Source organism: Aethalodelphis obliquidens, unplaced genomic scaffold, assembly GCF_003676395.1.
Source record: "Aethalodelphis obliquidens isolate GAN/ISIS:26980383/991018 unplaced genomic scaffold, ASM367639v1 scaffold58, whole genome shotgun sequence".
NCBI lineage: Eukaryota > Metazoa > Chordata > Mammalia > Artiodactyla > Delphinidae > Aethalodelphis > Aethalodelphis obliquidens.
Genome location: NW_020838002.1, coordinates 1,396,169 through 1,418,005, shown reverse-complemented (window position 1 = coordinate 1,418,005; position 21,837 = coordinate 1,396,169). Strand labels below are relative to the sequence as shown.

Here is a 21,837-nt window from a genome sequence, read left to right as displayed (position 1 = left end):
TTCCTTAAAAGTTTCTTCACATTGAGTTACTTTCCTTGCTGAAAATTTGCAACAGATATAATAAGATCTTATTTAGCTTATATTAAGCCTAGGTACAATAAAAGTATTATACTTAATGTTGATGACTCTAAAGACATGTCTATATTAATTAGATCAACAAACTTAAACATTGATACCAGGTATTAATTTAATACTGAATATTTCCCAGTTCACATGAACCTGAAATTCATTTAGCTTAATTTCTCTTGTATTTAGAATTGTTTGATTTGTAAGAGCTTACTTTTCTTTAAGCCAATTAAATGGGCCTCATTTACAAATTAACCTCAGAAATATTATCCAAAGACAGACACATACTGAGATATACATATATCCAGACAGACACAGTGAGAGACCTAGCTTTCTGCTTGAGGCTTAAAATGTCTCTCTGTCTCTGTCTCTCTCTCTCTTTTTTTTTTTTTTTGGCTTGAAGTTTTACTAATTTACTCAAGGCTGAAATCTCAGCCAAAGTGGGCTGTGTATCTCAAGGACATGATAAGAGTTAACTCCAAGTTTTTCTCCTAAGAATATTTTTGTCCTCTCAGGGTCAGAATTCTGAAAAAGTATTTCAGTAAGCTAGCTTTCTCTAATTGTACATGCAAAAATAACTCATTTTGTAGTTTTTAAAAAAGTTTTATTTTAACCAATTTTCTCCAGAGTCTAAAGAATACTGTGGCCATCCTGTGTCAAAAAAAAAATCTTTCTTTTCTTCATTGGATCATAACTATAGGTCGACCAGTCATTCAAAAATTTTCGCAAGGGGCTCCCAGGTGGGGGTGGAACCTCAGAGGAAATGTTTCCCATTTTGGTTTGAGCAGTTGGCAATAAAAGTTAGATGTTAACGTGCTCAAATGAAAACCTAAACCTTCACCTTGACAGCTGGAAGTCACACATAAAACATAAACCATAAGAGGAAACAGCAAAGAGATGCTCAAAAAGAAAAAGAAAAACATATGGTGGAAACCCACCCAAACTTGACTTCCGAGTCCCACTAGACCTGGACCTTTGCCCCAAGTGGTGCCTTACATCAGAATTTCCCTTTGCTGAGAGAATTCCACACTGGGATTTCCCTTTTCAGGGAAATGTGCAAATTGAAACTGAAGTTTCTGAACGGTGTACAGTCAGAATCTCACAATTAATAATAATACCCCACTACCCCACAGCAGTATGGATAAAGGGTAACCTTGGGGCAGAGTTATCTTTTAGGATGATTTGTGATCCTCATTTTTGCTGTCATTAACTTAACTCAGGCTCTTATAACTTTATTCCTGTATTAATACAACAGAGGAGAAATTTATCTGAGTTTCCTGCCTCAGTTCCATTTACTGTCCCCAGTCCTTTTAAACCACCGTGTGCTTCTGCTTTTATCTTTCAATTCTAAACATGCAACTATAGACGTTCTAAGCTCCCTGTTGCCTCCCACACCTGGACCATCCTCTCCCCTGGCTCCACACTACAGGCTAGCCCACACTGTACACTTTCTATTTATAACTCGAGTCATTTCCACCTTCCTCTCTTCCTTTATACCAAGTGCCATTTTATGTACTCCTCAAAAACCAATCCATGTCTTTGCTTCATCATGAGGATTATTCAGACTATCCAAAACTTACTCATCTTACTGTCTCTACATCCCAGTTGAAATAAACAAGTATTAATTTACCTATCAGTCGCAAAAACATGTTTCAGTAGGTGACAATATGTGTATGAATAAGCAAGATTTTAGCCTTCTTTCAGTATAATACAGTAAATCATCAAATACCCTTTAATTTGACCACAGTATTTATATTGTGCATCACAATGTTTTTTCATGAAACAATAGTGTTAATGGTTAACTCCCTGTGATGTTTTTTATTGTATTCTATGTGTGTAAAAATGATGACTGCCAATTGACAAAATTGATTTCATATCTCACTAATAGGTCAAAAAAGAAGTTTGACAGCATTGATTTATAAGAGGAGAAAGAAATGTAAACCCTTGCTACTCAAAGTATGTTCTATGGAACAGTAGCCCCAACATCACTTAAAATCTTTATCTTTTTTAATATCTTTATTGGAGTATAATTTCTTTACAATGTTATGTTAGTTTCTGCTCTATAACAAAGTGAATCAGCTATATGTATACATATATCCCCATATCCCCTCCCTCTTGTGTCTCCCTCCCACCCTCCCTATCCCACCCATCTAGGTGATCACAAAGCACCGAGCTGATCTCCTTGTGCTATGTGGCTGTTTCCCACTAGCTATCTATTTTACGTTTGGTAGTGTATATATGTCAATGCTACTCTCTCATTTCATCCCAGCTTACCCTTCCCCCTCCCCGTGTCCTCAAGTCCATTCTCTACATCTGCGTCTTTATTCCTGTCCTGCCCCTAGGTTCATCAGAACTACATTTATTTTTATAGATTATATATATATATATATATATATATATATATATATATATATATGTGTGTGTGCGTGTGTGTGTGTGTGTGTGTGTGTGTGTGTGTGTGTTAACATACCACATTTGTTTCTCTTTCTGACTTACTTCATTCTGTATGACAGTCTCTAGGTCCATCCACCTCACTACAAATAACTCAATTCCATTTCTTTTTATGGCTGAGTAATATTCCATGTATATATATGTGCCATATCATCTTTATCCATTCATCTGTCAATGGGCACTTAGGTTTATTCCATGTCCTGGCTATTGTAAATAGAGCTGCAATGAACATTGTGGGACATGACCCTTTTTGAATTATGGTTTTCTCAGGGTATATGCCCAGTAGTCAGATTGCTGGGTTGTATGGTAGTTCTATTTTTAGTTTTTTAAGGAACTCTCATACTGTTCTCCATAGTGGCTGTATCAATTTACATTCCCACCAACAGTGCATGAGGGTTCCCTTTTCTCCACACCCTCTCCAGCATTTGTTTCTAGATTTTTTGATGATGGCCACTCTGACCAGTGTGAGGTGATACCTCATTGTAGTTTTGATTTGCATTTCTCTAATGATTAGTGATGTTGAGCATCCTTTCTTGCATTTGTTTGCAATCTGTATATGTTCTTTGGAGAAATGTCTATTTAGGTCTGCTAGAAATGCAGAATCTCAGGCTCTGCCTCAGACTTACTGAATTAGAGTCTACAATTTATATGCTCATTAAAATGTGAAAAGTACTGATAAAAACAACCACATATAAAACATGAGAAGTATTAAATGGATGTATGTTTGGAGGATGGGAGAAGAAAAGGCACAGACACAAGGCTAACTTTTATTGAGCCAGGCAGTGGACTGGGTTCTTTCATATAACTTGTCAACTCCGTCTATTAAAAAAAAAAAAAAAAATGTAAGTTGGGTATTGCCATTCTCATTTTCTGAAGGGAGGATATTAAGGCTGAGAAAGGTTAGGAGTTTTAGCCTAGGTCACACAATTAATAAAAGACAGAGACACAGACAGCAAACATATTTGCAAAGCATATATCCTATAAAGGACTTTTATCCAAAACTTACAAAGAATATTAAAACTCAACTATAAGAAAAAAAAGTTTTAAAACTTAGTCAAAGGATCTCAATGGACACTTCAACAAAGAAGACATACAAATTACAAATAAGCATATAAAGATATGCTAAATGTCATATATCATTATGGAATTGTAAACTAAAACACCAGCTAGATACCACTGCACACCTATTAGAATGGTTAAATCCCAAAATAATGACAACACCAAATGCTGACAAGGATGTGGAACAATGGAAACTCTCATTCTTTGCTGGTGGGAATGAGAAATGGTATAGTCACATTGTTACCAGAGTTGCCAACAGACCCTTGCTCAAAACCCACCAACCTCTTCTTTAAATAGGACTTAACATACGTCTTTAAGTCACAGAATCTGAAAACAAAGAAAGGAAGCTATAGGAAGAGAAAAAGAAAAACTGCATAAAACCAGGTGAAATCAAGTTGGTGATGAATTGTATCCTATGTTCTTGGATTGGAAGAATTAATATTGTTAAAATGGCCATACTATCCAAAGCAAACTACAGATTTAATGTGATCTCTATCAAATTACCCATGACATTTTTTATAGAGCTAGAATAAAAAAATCTTAAAATTTATATGGAAACATAAAAGACACAGAATTTCCAAAGCAATTCTGAAGAAAAAGAACAAAGCAGGAGACATAACCCTCCCAGACTTCAGACAGTACTACAAAGCTACAGTAATCAAAACAGCATGGTATTGGCACAAAAACACACATGCAATGGAACATAAAATGGAACAGAATAGAGCTAGAAATAAACCCACACACTTATGGACAATTAATCTTCCACCAAAGAGGCAAGAATATACAATGGGGAAAAGACAGTCTCTTCAGCAATGGTACTGGGAAAGTTGGACAGCTGCATGTAAATCAATGAAGTTAGAAAACACCCACATACCATATACAAAAATAAACTCAAAATTGCTTAAAGACTTAAATATAAGACAAGAAACCATAAAACTCCTAGAAGAAAGCATAGGCAAAACATTCTCTGACATAAATTGTAACAATGTTTTCTTAGGTCAGTCTCCTAAGGCAATAGAAATAAAAGCAAAAATAAACAAAGGGACCTAATCAAGCTTATAAGTTTTTCACAGCAAAGGAAACCATAAACAAAACAAAAGACAGCCTATGGACTAGGAGAAAATATTTGCAAATAATGCTACTAACAAGGGCTTAATTTCCAAAATATACAAACAGCTCATATAATTCAATGACAAAAAAACAAACAACCCAATCAAAAAATGGGCAGAAGACCTAAATAGACATTTCTCCAAAGAAGACATACAGATGGCCAATAGGCACATGACAAGATGCTCATCATCACTAATTATTAGAGAAATGCACATAAAAATTACAATGAGGTGCCACCTTACACAAGTCAGAATGGACATCATTAAGAAGTCTAAAAATAATGAATGCTGGAGAGGGTGTGGAAAAAAGAGAACCCTCTTACACTGTTGGTGGGAATGTAAATTGGTTCAACCACTGTGGAAAACATTATGGATATTTCCAAATAAACTAAAAATAGATATGATCCAGCAATCCCACTCCTGGGAATTTGGGCAGATCCAAACAAAACTGTAATTTGAAAAGATACATGCACCTCTATGTTCATAGAAGCACTATTTACAATAGCCAAGACATGGAAACAACCTAAATGTTCATCGACAGATGAATGGATAACGAAGATATGGTGTGTGTGTGTGTGTGTGTGTGTGTGTGTGTGTGTGTATGTATATATATATATATATATATATATATATATATATATATATATATATAATGGAATATTACTCAGCCATTAAAAAGAATGAAATAATGCCACTTGCAGCAACAAGGATGGACCCAGAGATGGTCATACTAAGTGATGTAAGTCATAAAGAGAAAAGCAAATACCATATCATATCACTTATATATGGAATCTAAAATATGACATAAAAGAACATATCTACAAAACAGAAAGAGACTCACAGACATAGAGAGCAGACTTTCGGTTGCCAAGGGTGAGGGGGGTGGGGGAGGGAAGTACTGGGAGTTTGAGATTAGCAGATGCAAACTCTTATATATAGGATGGATAAACAACAAAGTCCTACTATGTAGCACAGGGAACTATGTTCAATATCCTGTGACAAACCATAATGGAAAAGAATATATATATATGTATATACAGTCACTTTGCTGTACAGCAGAAAGTGTTAACACATGTCAACACAACACTGTGAATCAACTATACTTCAATAAAATTTTTGAAAAACATGATGATGAATCTGACCTGCAACAGACCCCGAGTCTCACTTTGCACTGATTTTACTACATTAGCATACTAAATGACACATCAACTGTTGACCACAAGAAGTCACTGACACAGAAAGAAGAGAAGGGGGGCACCCCATTTCCAGGAAAACCCTGCCTTTTACCCAGAAAACTATGTATATGCCTCCCAATCATTAATCTCTCTGCTTCCCCCCATTGTCCTTACTCCTTAAAAGGAAATTCCTCTCTCTATTAAGGTGAGAAATTTATTTGTGAACCATGACCTCACTTTTCCATCCTCTGGCCATTGAATGAAGCTTGTGGTGCTTCAATCTCAGCTTCAGTTTTGTTTTCAGCTATATGAACTGGAATGGAAAAATAACCTCCCCACCAAGGCAGAGGGCCTCAGCGGGTCTAAGGCCCAAGCAGAAATACATACATCTTAATTCAGTAACAACATTGGAAAGCACAGTTTCTTACAAAGCTAACCATAGTCTGATTATATAATCCAACAGTCACACTCCTAGGTATTTACCCAAATGAGTTGAAAATTTATGTCCACACAAAAAACTTATGTCCATATAGCAACTTTATTCATAATTGCCCAAACTTAGAAGCTACCCAGACATCCTTCAGTGCATTAATGGATAAATGAACTGTGGCACACCCAAACAATAGAATTTGAAAAGATACAAATTCTCTTCTACAGAAGAGAGCAGTGTAGTTTCGAACAGCAGCACCACAAGGTCCCTGATGGCCTTGTCATTCTTGTCTGCTTCTGCCTTCTGCCGCAGGGTCTCCACAATGGGGTAGCCAGGATTGATCTCCAGATGCTTTTTGGCCATCATGTAGCCCATGGTCGAGTTGTCCCGAAGTGCCAGGGCTTTCATGATGCACTCCATGTTGGCAGTCCAGCCTTTCAATGCTAGAAGGAAATGAGTTTATCAAGCCATTAAAAGATATGGAAGAAATTTAAAAGTATACCACTAAGTGAAAGCAGGCAGTCTGAAAAGATTATATTGTATTATTTCAACTATATGACATTCTGGAAAAGGAAAAACTATGGAGATAGTAAACAGATCAGTGGTTATCAAGGGTTCAGGGGCAGAGAGGACAGGATGAATAAATGTATCACAGAATATAACATGGTGGCAAAACTTCTATATGATTCTGTAATGATCAATACATGACATTATACATTTTTCCAAACCCAAAGAATTGTTCAACACAAAGAGTAAACTCTACTGCAAACTATGGACTGTAGTTTATAATTATGTATCAATATTGGTTTATAAGTTCTACCAAATGAACCACACTAATCCAAGATTGTGAAAATAGGAGAAATTTTGTAGGAGGGCGAAAACATGGGTTTTCTCTATGCTTTCCATGCAATTTTTCTGTAAACCTAAAAATTGCTCTAAAAAATAAGTCTTTTAAAAAATCAGAAGCAAAGCTAGAATTTGGACCCAAGTCTGCCTGATATGAAAGACTGTGCTCCAGAAAGATACCAAAAGGGCACTTGGAGGGCTCCCCTGGTGGCGCAGTTGTTGAGAGTCCACCTGCTGATGCAGGGGACACGGGTTCGTGCCCCGGTCTGGGAAGATCCCACATGCCATGGAGCAGCTGGGTCCGTGAGCCATGGCTGCTGAGCCTGCACGTCTGGAGCCTGTGCTCCGCAACGGAAGAGGCCACAACAGTGAGAGGCCCGTGTACCACCAAAAAAAAAAAAAAAAATAGTAAGTGCTTACAAATTAACTATAAAAGAAGCTAGACAAAATGACTTTCAGGTTCAAATGAACTGGGAAATATCCAATATTAAGTTGATACCTGGTATTAAAGTTAGTTTGTTTGTTGATCTAATTAATATAGACATGTCTTTAGAGTCATCAGCATTAAGTATAATACTATTATTGTACTAGATTTAATAGAAGTCAAACAAGACCTTATTATATCTGTTGCAAATTTGTCAGCAAGGAAAACAGCTTGATATGATGAAACTTTAAATGTAAATGAGATAAGAGCTTTTGAGTAAATTCTTTTTTTTTTTTTTTTTTTTGGGGTACGCGGGCCTCTCACTGCTGTGGCCTCACCCCTTGCAGAGCACAGGTTCCGGACGCTCAGGCTCAGCGGCCATGGCTCACGGGCCCAGCCGCTCTGCAGCATGTGGGATCTTCCCGGGCCGGGGCACGAACCCGTGTCCCCCGCACTGGCAGGCGGACTCTCAACCACTGCGCCACCAGGGAAGCCCTGAGTAAATTCTTTAAAGAGTAAACTCTTTAAAAATAATTATGTTTTAGAAATATCTACTTAAAATGATCTCTCCAAATATTTTATAACTTAAAATTCTAGACTTGTGCTAATTTAAGTTAAATGATGGAAGTCTGTTGAATAGCTAGGTCATTTCCAAAGAAATAAGATACTGAGACATCAATTACTAAACAGAGAAACTAAAGGTATTTAGGACTATTAATGAATATGTTTGGTACCAAACTGAGATATTCTCTATCAGAAAGCAAATGGTTTTAGAAATTATCACTGATATTCATGTTCACCAATCTACAGAATGCTAGTGTAAAAGACAGTTCATAATTGCTTACTTCTTAATTTTCACTAGAAATTAAGGTTTCTTAACAGCTGAGGATTCTATTTTAAATATGTCATAAACGCCAATAGAATTAATAAAACATTTCAATAGGAAAGTAAAATGCATGTTTTCAGTAAAGGAGCTATAAGGAATGAAATTACATTTTATTAAGGGAAAAGATAGTAATTTTGTCTTAGAGATGGTTGGTTTTGGATGGAAAAATAAGGGACAAACTAACATGGATACAAAAAGTGATGAAAGGTTGTGGAAAGGAACCCCAAGAAAAAAGTTTAATGCATGAATTAGCTAAATTTAGATTGAATTTAATTAAGTAAATGGATTTTGTTTTTAAGTAAGCTAGTACAAGACTGGATTTTTATTTCTCTCTCTGTTAAGAGAACAACATTTCTTAGAGTGCTCCTTTTTGATAACAGATTTTGTGAGTTTCTGTGCCCTTAAGTGATTTTTTTTTAATCTTTTTGTGACTTTGATTAAATGAGTAAGTATTGTTTCACAGCGACCTATGATCCTATTGTGTTTTAAAACCTTTTTGATACATTTAATAAACTTTCCAAAATATCCAATTCTAACTAAAGTTCTTTTAGCCTCCAGCTAACTCTGGGATGTTTCCAAGGAACCCTGAGACATCTCAGAAAAGAATGTTAAACTAATTACGCTTCTTTGGTATGTTAAATTACTTGAGAAACATTGAGGTTGCAGATGAACCTTAGGTTATAGTGTATGGATAAATGTCATTGATATAGATATTCCAAAATTTATATATAATTCCTAACATCTGATATGCCCTGATAAAATGTTATAATTCTAGTTATTATCTTAATGTATTACATGTCACAGAAATGTCCAAGTTTCTTACCAATTGCATTGTACTCAAACCTTTAACCATGCCATTTTAAGTTTTGCCCTTTATAGACAGTCATTATTTTACTCTGATGCTTTTACAAAATAATGATCCTCAAGAAGGCTCATAAAAGAAATTTTTTGACAAATATAAGTTTCTGAGAGCCTCTAGATAATCCACTGAACAGGGTAACAAATGACAAAACTCTAATTGAAAACCTGATGACTTCATCCAGGTCAACAGGAATTAATTACAAGGGATTGAATGAGCTGATAAATATGATTTATAACTTTATGACTTCTGGGGAGAAATATACCAGCTTTAATCTTTGTTTTCCAGAAAAATACTTTTCTCTTATGCTGTGACCTATAAGAATTTGATAAAGTATAACTTTGTAAACAAAGAGGAAACATTTATCTTTTCCTCTCTATCTGATCCGTCCAGAATTTGGCTTCTCCAGCTAGCTCTCCTGTGGACTTGATGGTTAACTGCAACCAGATTACAACTAGTTATACTAATCATTGTTTTAATTTATTCTTTGTTTCCAAATTGCTTATGCTTTCTGTCTCTCTGCTGCACTATGAATTTGTCAAGGTTACTAGCTTATATCCTGTCTATTTTATAAGATCATTGTCTCTTACAGTACCCAATGTGCAACCAGACCTCCAAAAAAATTGATGATGGCTAAACATCTTGAGGAAATAGATCACACTTATGACTCTTATAGAATAATTGTAATAGTGTGATTCTAGGCATGGAAAGAAACAACAGGGAAAAACATGTCCTGGATCACAATAGACTAGTAAGAGAGAGGATCCAGAGAATTTTAAATTATCAACAGGGCCTAATCCAGAAATCAGTACCTGGAGTTGGCATATCAACAAGAATCTTTGCCTAATCTGGGAAGAGTCTCCCAGTGCCATGGGACAAAATTGGTCATGAAATGCCTCCCAAACATTGGTTGAATTTATGACCATGAGGGGCACTGTGGACTAAATGCTGCCTGCCATATCAGTAAACAAAAGGTGTCACAGCCATCAGTGATTGCAGCCACCCCCAATGGTGAGCTCCAAGAGAACTCAGGCTGGAAATAAGATATGCCTGCCATCTAGCTGTCATCAGATTGCAGCCACCCACAATGGTGCAGCTTGAGGAAACTCAGGATTAGGATACACAAGATGCTGGCCCCAGATAGCTGAGGTGCATATCAAAGGAATGATTTTAGTGACCCCAGACTCTTGCATCTTCCCATACATAGAATAGCACTAAATTATTTAACTTGAGATATCTGGTTTTCTTTAATTAACAATAATCTTTTGACATTCTGACTGTCTGCCCTTTGTTGTAAAAACTGCCGCCATCATTATTCCCCTTAGTCCCAAGCCCTACAGCTACAGAACCTGAAATTCTTCACTCAGGGAATTAGATTAGAGTCAACTTTTTTCCGTGTCTGCTGATGCTGTGGACCACTCTCACATGGCCCCTATTTCTGAGGCCCACTGAAACCCAGTCTAGGTCATCCGTGAATGTTCACAAGTTATCTCTTGAAGCCTGGAATTTTCTACTGCTCCTATTTATTTTGATTCTAGAGCTCATAATAACAATTCAGCTCTGGGTGAATATGCTGAGTTTGGTTTTCTCCTAGAATCTCTCCTAGCCATGTGAGGTAGGAGATAAATTTGGCTAAGGCTTTCAGAGACCCTCCTAGCTTCCAGCACCCACCTGCCCAATCTAGAGGAACAATAACCAGTACAACAGAGCCCAAGTGTAAGGTTGGTCACCTACAGGGAATATTATGTGAGCATGCCCCCTGAAGCCCTGAGTCTGCAGCATCCCCGCACACAGCAGTAGATAATAAATCTAAAGATTTAGTCCAATATTTCCCCTTACAATAATGATATAATAGTGCCCTGTAAGTGACAACTAAACTAACTGTGTCCCAGAGGCTGTGATGTGAACTCAGAGTCTGATGAGCCTTTCTCTTTTTTTCCAGTGAAAATGAGATGGTGATCTGATGCCTGAGGCCTACATATCTGGTTAAGTAGGACAAGTGCTATCTTTTTTTTTTTTTTTTTTTTTCCGGTACACGGGCCTCTCACTGCTGTGGCCTCTCCCGTCGTGGAGCACAGGCTCCGGACGCGCAGGCTCAGCGGCCATGGCTCACGGGCCCAGCCGCTCCGCGGCATGTGGGATCTTCCTGGACTGGGGCACAAACCCGTGTCCCCTGCATCGGCAAGCGGACTCTCAACCACTGCGACACCAGGCAAGCCCGACAAGTGTTATCTTAATGAGCCAATTGTTCGTGTCTTTCAGAGTTCATTATGTTTATTTTTCCTCCACAAAGACCTTCTCTGTTCTTTTTTCTTCTAATAGTGATAAAATTAACATACCATAAAAATTCATCCATTTCAAATTAATAAGCTAGTGTTTTTCAGTATATTTACAGAGTTCTACAGTAATCACCACAATCTCATTTTAGAACACTTTCACCACACCAAAAGGAAAACTTGTGCTCATTTGCAGTCCTTCCCTCTTCCCATCCTCATCCATATCATAGACAACCATTAACCTACCCTCTATCTTTATAGATTTGCTTATTCTAAACATTTCATATACATAGAATTGCAAGGTCTGATCTTTTTTGTCTGGCTTCTTTCACTTTTAGGATTCATACATGTTTTAGCATGCATCAGTATTTTGGTCCTTTTTATGGCCAAATAGTGTTCTGGTGTATGGATATACAATATTTTATTTATCCTTTTATCCCCTCATGCTCTTTTGGCACACAACTATTTATGAACTGAGACTTCAATGCAGTCAATACCTATAGCCCTTTGATCCGTTCCAAAATTTGACTTTCAGGACATTGAAAATATTAGTGTTGTCCTTATATGGAAAGGTAATAAGGGTATTCCAGACTCATTTTTGCCAGAGAGCTGTGATTCCTTTTAACCTCTGCAATATTCCTGTTAGTTTATAGTACTTGATAGTCAGCACCTTCCATGGCCTATGAGGGTAAGTAGTTGTGAGTTACTTTGAAAAAAAAATCTGACACTGTTTCTATACCTGGTATTTCATGTGTCCTTAATCCAGTCTTTTCTTGATTGTCTTCTGAGAATCACTCCCAGGCCAATACTTAACAAATGGATATCTGAGATCTCTGATGTGCTGTTTCTGGGCCATATGCTGTATTTCTAAGTAGCACCCTATCTGGCCAAGATGGTATCACTTCTAAAAATGACCTAAAAAATATCAATCTAAAAAAGTCAATCTAGAATTTCCCACATTTTCTAACATATACCAGAATCTTATTCATTTTTATATTCTATTCTCCTAACAGTCTGAAAACCTGACATAACTGGTCCTCAAGAAAACAGTTTTATATCATCCATGGAAGCTCCTATAGTATTAAAATGGTTAAGGATGTAATTCTATCTCAGCCTTATACTAGTATATTCTGATAAAGCCCTACCTTGCATATTTAAGACAGGCCTCTCATTCAGCTTTATTAGATTTTGTCTCAAAGCAAGACCCCACTATTCTTGAGAAAGAACATCCACCCTTGTTCTTATCACTGTAGTTCCCTAACAAGATCGACTATTTGGCCAGTAATCCTGAAATTATCTGTGCATGGTGGAAAAAATACATGATTCCACCAGTAATATATATCCTAAAGTTTTTTCAGCTTACTTAAGCTAACAAATGACTATAATTTGTAAGAAAATATTTATCAAAATGTTAAGAACTACGTAATGGTTCTTTCCTACTATTGATACAGCTTCAGTTTGGATCTGAAGCCAAATTATTAAACAACTGTATCTGTTTTATGGCACACTGAGATTTTTTAGTGACAAATGAGTAAAGTGGACTCTAAGAAAAAAATATTTGAGTGGTTTATGCTTCAGTTCACTATTTTCTAAGGACTGTGTTAAAACAGGAAACTGTCTTTCCAAAACAAAGTCATTGGCAGCACCAGTATTCATCATGGAACCAGCTAAGGCTCAGCTCTACCTGTGTAGTATGATATAGTTGATACATATAAAAGCAAGCTTAATTGCCTTAACTTAAAAGTGAGGAGGAAAATGTCTCGCTCTGGCATTTATGCTAGAACTGATGAGAAGAAAGTTTGATGGATAGAGTTTTAGGGTGACAAGAGACAAAGGTTTCAGACACTGGGTTTTACTCTCATGTCAAAAATGACTGAGATAGATGACATTGCTTAGATCCTCATTGTATCTCAATGAAAAGCTTGGGCACTGTAATGGAAAACTGCAAGGCCACCAAAGTGCAGACTTTTCTTATGAGGGCAATGATTTTAATGATTTTTAGCTATGACTAAAATCTAACAACAATCAAAAGAAAGTCCCAAGGGGTGAATTCTCTTCCTTCAATGTTGCTGAACAATAGTGGTAACACTTTGGATGCTTGAGAGATGATAAATGACCAAAGTTCTTTCAGCATTGTAACTTTTCAAAGCCATTTCTGACATCAGAAAAATCAAAACATGGAAAGGAAGCCTAAAAATAGCAAATGTTCTAAAAGACACTCTAAAAAAATACTAGGAGACTGAGCAGCTGCAATCATAATATAATACATAAAGAACAGTGGCCCTGCTCTTATCATCCAATTTCTCAAGGCTCCACAAAAATCCTAACCCAACCCCTCTACCACTGATATACACACCCCTCGCCCTGCTTCCTATCACCTCTGGTTCCAAAAATAAAAAAATAGTGTTATAAAGGAGAAGGTCAGCCTTCATTCATAAATGGCTTTGGTCATCTTATTTGAGACTCAGTTTCCTAATCTTCTTTAATTAAATAATGAATAATGATAAGTTTTATAATAAAAACCATTACACACTAACAGGCTTTGAAGGTGAAAATTGATGGCATTACCTTATTTGTTTCTTTTTTCTTAAGTATGATTTTAGATATTGTTATGAATACTATTTTACAAATGAGGAAATGGAGTTTCTGAATGGTTAAGTAACTTGCCTAGGGTTATTCTGTTAGTAAATGACAGAACTGTAATTTGAGCCCAAGTGTCCTGACTCCCTGATTGTTCTGCTAACTGACATCTCCTAGTTTTACATGAATTTTGCTGACAGCATATTTGATACACTAGCCTCATAGTAGGTGTTCAATAAATGTTTATGTTTCCCTTTTTGCCTCTTTGGTGAATCAAATCTTCCCCTTCTCACCTAGATCCTTGTTAGGGTCCTGTATGTTCTGAAGATCCTACTGAAAAGAAACTTAAACAATTGTTTGCAAAACAAACTATGTTTCACAACTATTGGGAGCAAATTGCTAAAGGATTAGCATTGTTTTTTCTTAAAGAAGTCTTTACACCAAAGAATGACACCCTGCCTCTTTAACCCATTGATTTCAGCCACATGCAGCAGTGAGTGGTAGCTTGCAGTGAAGCAGCAGCTGGAAGGGAGACCTTAGTTCCCTGACTGGGAATCAAACCCTGGTTGCCTGAATGGGAACTGAGAATCTTATGCGTTAGACCATAGGGCCAACTGCTAAAATCTAAGTCCCCAGTACTTGTCTGCCTTGAAAGGAGGAATCTCACAAGGAGACAGAAGGTATAGAAGGAAGTAAAGTGTTTATTAGAAAAGCAGAGTACATGCAGAAAGACACACAGGTGAACTCAATGAGTTACTCGCAAGAGTCACACCTTTGGGAAGTTTAAATCCTTTACAAGGGGGCAGTCTTCTAGGTCTTTGTCTTCTACTTGGGCAATCGTATTGTTCTGACCCCACAGTTAATTTGTCTCAGGACCTTCCTCTGGGTGTGCACGCACCCCCCAGTAAAGATAGTCTTCATCACAAAGGCATCTGGGAGGAAGATAGCAAAACTTACTATGGTCTGGCTTCCCCTGCCTTTTTGATTCTGTGAAGCCATTTGCACATGTGTAGTGTCTCTCTCGCCCTAAGGATGGGAAATGTATGAACTCTTGACCTTTTAAAAGGGCTTAGCCCCTCTCTGTCCCTGCCATAAAAGGGACAAATATCTGGTTATCTACCCCATTCCTATTGTTGTTTCTTATATCAAAGTGAAGGTCTCAAACTGTAGACAGGAGTCAAGTCATAAATATGTTGTCCAGAGCCCATTTATCTCTTGCCTCAGGAAATGTAAACAGGGGGCTGGTAGTAAATGTCCGGCCTGCAGCCCATCTTTTTCTCACCCCAGGAAGTGTGAAAAGGAGGCCAGTTGTAAATTTCTAGCCTGGAGCACATCTACCTCCTGCCTCACCATGACACACAGTGTTAAGTAAGATGTTGGAAATTTTTTTCCAGAGAAATGTCATTGTTAGTGATAGAATATCTGAACCCTAGAATCAAGAGTTAGGAGAAAGTGGGGTAAAGTCTCTGGAGTTTGGAAGACTTTCATGACCACTGGCACTTACAGTCTATAGTTTCTCCAACCTTCAATAATATACTTGTTCTTAAATTAGTAAAAAAAATAAAATCAGACTTTTAAAAAATTTAATCTATTCTCTCCATTGTCTTATATTTTAATTTCAGCATAAGAGTCCAAGGCAAGAGTGGTCCCAAGATATAATCAACACTATATTTGAGGATTCAGGAAATGCCACATTTAAAGGAAAATGATATGTATGACCTGATGAAATATTGATTTGCTCAGTGTGTGCCTCCATCAGGACAAGACTGGACTTGAAGGAGTGGAGTGCAATAAAAAAACTGATAGCTACAACTGGATGGGTCTCCTGCAAACATGCCTCCACACACTGATCTCTCAGGTGCAAAGCCTGAATGGCTTACTTGGTAATATAAGCAGATTTTGGCAGGAAAGAGCTCTCTTTCAGGAGACACCATTTTGTTTTAACCTTAAACCAGGCATCTCCATGCTCTACTCATTTCTGGCCCAAGCACACCTTTCAAATCTTTTAATCACACGATGCTTTGCCTAACTTGCCAGCTCTTTCCATAACTTGTCAGTTCTTTCCATAGATCAAAGAAGTAGAAATGAAAAATAAGTACAGTAAGTCCCCTACATATGAATGAGTTCCATTCCGAGAATGAGTTCGTAAGTCCAATTTGTTAGTAAGTCCAACAAAATTAGCCTAGGTACCCAACTAACACAATTGGCTATATAGTACTGTACTGTAATAGACTTATAATACTTTTCACACAAATAATACATAAAAAACAAATAAACACAAAAAATAAAGAAAACATTTTTAATCCTACAGTACACTACCTTGAAAAGTAGAGTAGTACAGTACAACAGCTTGCATACAGGGGTGGCATCGAGTGAACAGGCAAGAAGAGTTACTGACTGGAGGAGGAAAAGGAGGTGGGAGATGGTGGAGCTGAAGGAACGTCAGCAATAGGAGACAGAAGCCAAGCTGAAATTTCACTGAAGCCTGACATTGATGGAATGCACCTTCGAATATTTGAAAGTTCACAACTTGAAGTTTTGTATGTAGGGGGCTTACTGTAATTAGCAGACGACCAGATCTCTTTCCTAGCTTCCCCTTCAGTAATCTCACGAACAAACTGTGTGACCAAACTGTGCGAACAAGATAACATCTTGTAGATGTTATCAGGAGGAAGATCATAAAATGTCAATGAGCTTACATGCGGTGGGGTAAGGCAACTCTGAACACCTACCTCAATGATTAACTGAGATTACTTCCCTCCTTCCCTTTAAAAGTTTCATGGCTGAGCAGAAAGAACACCTGGCTCATACCAATCAAGCCCACATGGGAAAGCCACATTGATAACTTACAGGGGGCAATCTTGACTGTCAGGATTCCAGCAGTCTACAGCAGCCTATCAGTGCATTCCCTTCACAGTGGGGAAACCTGCTTGAGAGACCATTTGCACCACTGGCATTTGCTAGAGAACTCAATCATAAATTGATGAGAAGACAGAATCTGCTGAAAAATTATTTAAAACAGATGATAGATGCTTCTGGGAAGATGGCAGAAGAGTAAGACATGGAGATCACCTTCCTCCCTGCAGATACACCAGAAATACATCTACATGTGAAACTGCTCCGATAGAACACCCACTGGATGCTGGCAGAAGACCTCACACCTCCCAAAAGGCAAGAAACCCCGCACGTACCTGGGTAGGGAAAAAGAAAAAAGAATAAACAGAGACAAAAGGATAGGGACGGGACCTGCACCAGTGGGAGGGAGCTGTGAAGGAGGAAAGGTTTCCACACACTAGGAGCCCCTTCACGGGTCAGAGACTGTGGGTGGCGGAGGGGGAAATCTTCGGAGCCGCAGAGGAGAGAACAGCAACAGAGGTGCGGAAGGCAAAGTGGAGAGATTCCCGCGCAGAGGATCGGTGCCGACCAGCACTCACCAGCCCGAGAGGCTTGTCTGCTCACCAGACAGGGCGGGCAGGGCTGGGAGTTGAGGCTCGGGATTCGGTTGGAGCGCCGGGAAAGGACTGGGTTTGGCTGCGTGAACACAGCAGGGGGTTAGTATGCCACGGCTAGCCGGGAGGGGGTCAAGGGAAAAGTCTGGACCTGCCGAAGAGGCAAGAGACTTTTTCTTCCCTCTTTGTTTCCTGGTGCGCGAGGAGAGGGGATTAAGAGCGCTGCTTAAAGGAGCTCCAGAGACGGGCGCGAGCCGTGGCTAACAGCGCGGACCCCAGAGACGGGCAAGAGACTCTAAGGCTGCTGCTGCCGCCACCAAGAAGCCAGTGTTCGAGCACAGGTCACTATCCACAACCCCCTTCCGGGAAGCCTGTGCAGCCCGCCACTGCCAGGGTCCCGGGATCCACGGACAACTCCCCCAGGAGAACGCACAGCACGCCTCAGGCTGGTGCAACGTCACGCTGGCCTCTGCCACCGCAGGCTAGCCCTGCACTCCGTGCCCCTCCCTCCCCCAAGCCTGAGTGAGCCAGAGCCCCCGAATCAGCGGCTCCTTTAACCCCGTCCTTTCTGAGCGAAGAACAGACGCCTTCCGGTGACCTACACGCAGAGGCAGGCCCAAATCCAAAGATGAGCCCCTGGGAGCTGTGAGAACAAAGAGAAAGGGAAATCTCTCGCAGCAGCCTCAGAAGCAGTGGTTTAAAGCTTCACAATCAACTTGATGTACCCTAAATCTGTGGAATACCTGAATAGACAACGAATCATCCCACACTGAGGAGGTGGAGTTGGAGAGCAAGATTTATGATTTTTTCCCCTTTCCCTCTTTTTGTGAGTGTGTATGTGTATGCTTCTGTGTGAGATTTTGTCTGTATAGCTTTGCTTCCACCATTTGTCCTAGGGTACTATCCGTCCGTTTTGGGTTTTTTTGTTTGTTTGTTTGTTTTTAATTATTTTTCTTAATAGTTATTTTTTTATTTTAATAATTTTATTACATGTTATATTACTTTACTTTATTTTACTTTATCTTCTTTCTTTCTTTTTTTTCTTCCTTCCTTCTGTCCTCCCTCCCTCCCTCTGTCCCTCCTTTCTTTCTTTCTTTCTTTCTTTCTTTCTTTCTTTCTTTCTTTCTTTCTTTCTTTCTTTCTTTCTTTCTTTCTTTCATTCTACTTTTACTAATTCTTTCCTTCTACATTTTCTCCCTTTCATTCTGAGCTGTGTGGATGAAAGGCTCTTGGCACTACAGCCAGGAGTCAGTGCTATGCCTGTGATGTGGGAGAGCCAACTTCAGGACACTGGTCCACAAGAGACGTCCCAGCTCCAAATAATATCAAATGGTGAAAACCTCCCAAAGATCTCCATCTCAACACCAGCACCCAGATTCACTCAACAACCAGCAAGCTACAGTGCTGGACATCCTATGCCAAACAACTAGCAAGACAGGAACACAACCTCATCCATTAGCAGAGATGCTGCCTAAAATCATAAGTCCACAGACACCCCAAAACACACCACCAGACGTGGACCTACCAACCAGAAAGACAAGATCCAGCCTCATCCACCAGAACACAGGCGCTAGTCCCCTCCACCAGGAAGCCTACACAACCCACTGAACTAACCTTATACACTGGGGCAGACACCAAAAACAACGGGAACTATGAACATGCAGCCTGCAAAAAGGAGACCCCAAACACAGTAAGATAAGCAAAATAGGAAGAGAGAAAAACACACAGCAGATGAGGAGCAAGATAAAAACCCACCAGACCTAACAAATGAAGAGGAAATAGGCAGTCTACCTGAAAAAGAATTCAGAATAATGATAGTAAAGATGATCCAAAATCTTGGAAATAGAATAGACAAAATGCAAGAAACATTTAAAAAGGACCTAGAAGAACTAAAGATGAAACAAACAATGATCAACAACACAATAAATGAAATGAAAAATACTCTAGATGGGATCAATAGCAGAATAACTGAGGCAGAAGAACAGAGAAGTGACCTGGAAGAAAAAAATTGTGGAGCACCTCAATACATAAGGCAAATACTAACAGTCATAAAAGGGGAAATTGACAATAACACATTCATAGTAGGGGACTTTAACACCCCACTTTCACCAATGGACAGATCATCCAAAATGAAAATAAATAAGGAAGGAGAAGTTTTAAATGATACATTAAACAGGACGGACCTAATTGATATTTATAGGACATTCCATCCAAAAACAACAGAATACACACTTTTCTCAAGTGCTCATGGAACATTCTACAGGATAGAACATATCATGGGTCACAAATCAAGCCTTGGTAAATTTAAGAAATTTTAAATTGTATCAAATATCTTTTATGACCACAACTTTATGAGTTGTGGTCGGAAAAGATATTTGATACAATTTACAGGAAAAGATCTGTAAAAAATATACAGGAAATGATCTGTAAAAAATGCAAACACATGGAGGCTAAACAATCCACTACTTAATAACGAAGTGATCACTGAAGAAATCAAAGAGAAAATAAAATAATACCTAGAAAAAAAAGACAATGGAGACACGATGACCCAAAATCTATGTGATACAGCAAAAGCAGTTCTAAGAGGGAAGTTTATAGCAATACAATACTACCTTAAGAAACAGGAAACATCTTGAATAAACAAACTAACCTAGAACCTAAAGCAATTAGAGAAAGAAGAACAAAAAAAACAAAATTAGCAGAAGAGAAGAAATCATAAAAATCAGATCAGAAATAAATGAAAAAGAAATGAAGGAGATGATAGCAAAGATCAATAAAACTAAAAGATAGTTCTTTGAGAACATAAACAAAATTGATAAGCCATTAGCCAGATTCATCAAGAAAAATAAGGGAGAAGACTCAAATCACTAGAATTAGAAATGAAAAAGGAGAGGTAACAACTGACACTGCAAAAATACAAAAGATCATGAGAGATTACTACAAGCAACTCTATGCCAATAAAATGGACAACCTGGAAGAAATGAACAAATTCTTCAAAATGCACCACCTGCCAAGACTGAATCAGGAAGAAATAGAAAATATGAACAGAACAATCACAAGCACTTAAATTGAAACTGTGATTAAAAATCTTCCAACAAACAAAAGCCCAGGACCAGATGGCTTCACAGGCGAATTCTATCAAACATTTAGAGAAGAGCTAACACCTATTTTTCTCAAACTCCTCCAAAATATAGAGGAAGGGAGGAACACTCCCAAATCCATTCTACGAGGCCACCATCACCTTGATACCAAAACCAGACATGGATGTCACAAGGAAAGAAAACTACAGGCCAATATCACTGATGAACATAGATGCAAAAATCCTCAACAAAATACTAGCAAACAGAATCCAACAGCACAATAAAAGGATCATACACCATGATCAAGTGGGGTTTATTCCAGGAATTCAAGGATTCTTCAATATACGCAAAACAATCAATGTGATAAACCATATTAACAAATTGAAGGAGAAAAAACATATGATCACCTCAATAGATGCAGAGAAGGCTTTCAACAAAATTCAACACCCATTTTTGATAAAAAACCCTGCAGAAAGTAGACATAGAGGGAACTTTCCTCAACCTAATAAAGGCCATATATGACAAATCCACAGCCAACATTGTCCTCCATGGTGAAAAACTAAAAGCATTTCTACTAAGATCAGGAACAAGACAAGGTTACCCACTCTCACCACTTTTATTCAACATAGTTTTGGATGTTTTAGCCACAGCAATCAGAGAAGAAAAGGAAGTAAAAGGAATCCAAATCGGAAATGAAGAAGTAAAGCTGTCACTGTTTGCAGATGACATGATACTCTACATAAAGAATCCTAAAGATGCTACCAGAAAAGTACTAGAACTAATCAATGAATTTGGTAAAGTGGCAGGATACAAAATTAATGCACAGAAATCTCTAGCATTCCTATACACTAATGATGAAAACTTTGAAAGTGAAATCAAGAAAACACTCCCATTTACCGTTGCAACAAGAAGAATAAAATATCTAGTTATAAATCTACCTAAGGAGACAAAAGACCTGTATGAAGAAAATTATAAGACACTGATGAAAGAAATTAAAGATGATACAAACAGATGGAGAGATATACCATGTTCTTGGATTGGAAGAATTAACATTGTGAAAATGACTCTACTACCCAAAGCAATCTACAGATTCAATGCAATCCCTATCAAACTACCACTGGTATTTTTCACAGAACTTGAACAAAAA

The 21,837-nt window shown here is 38.1% G+C and overlaps 1 long non-coding RNA gene across 1 annotated transcript; it reads right to left on the bottom strand.

Moving 5' to 3' along the window:
* Positions 1-398: 398 nt before the first annotated feature.
* Positions 399-17,728, bottom strand: LOC113609792 (uncharacterized). Its single transcript, XR_003428792.1, has 3 exons — positions 17,596-17,728; positions 12,484-12,485; positions 399-410 (listed from the first exon to the last, which is right to left on the bottom strand). It is a non-coding gene; the product is annotated as an uncharacterized LOC113609792 (long non-coding RNA).
* Between the last annotated feature and the right edge of the window lie 4,109 nt (positions 17,729-21,837).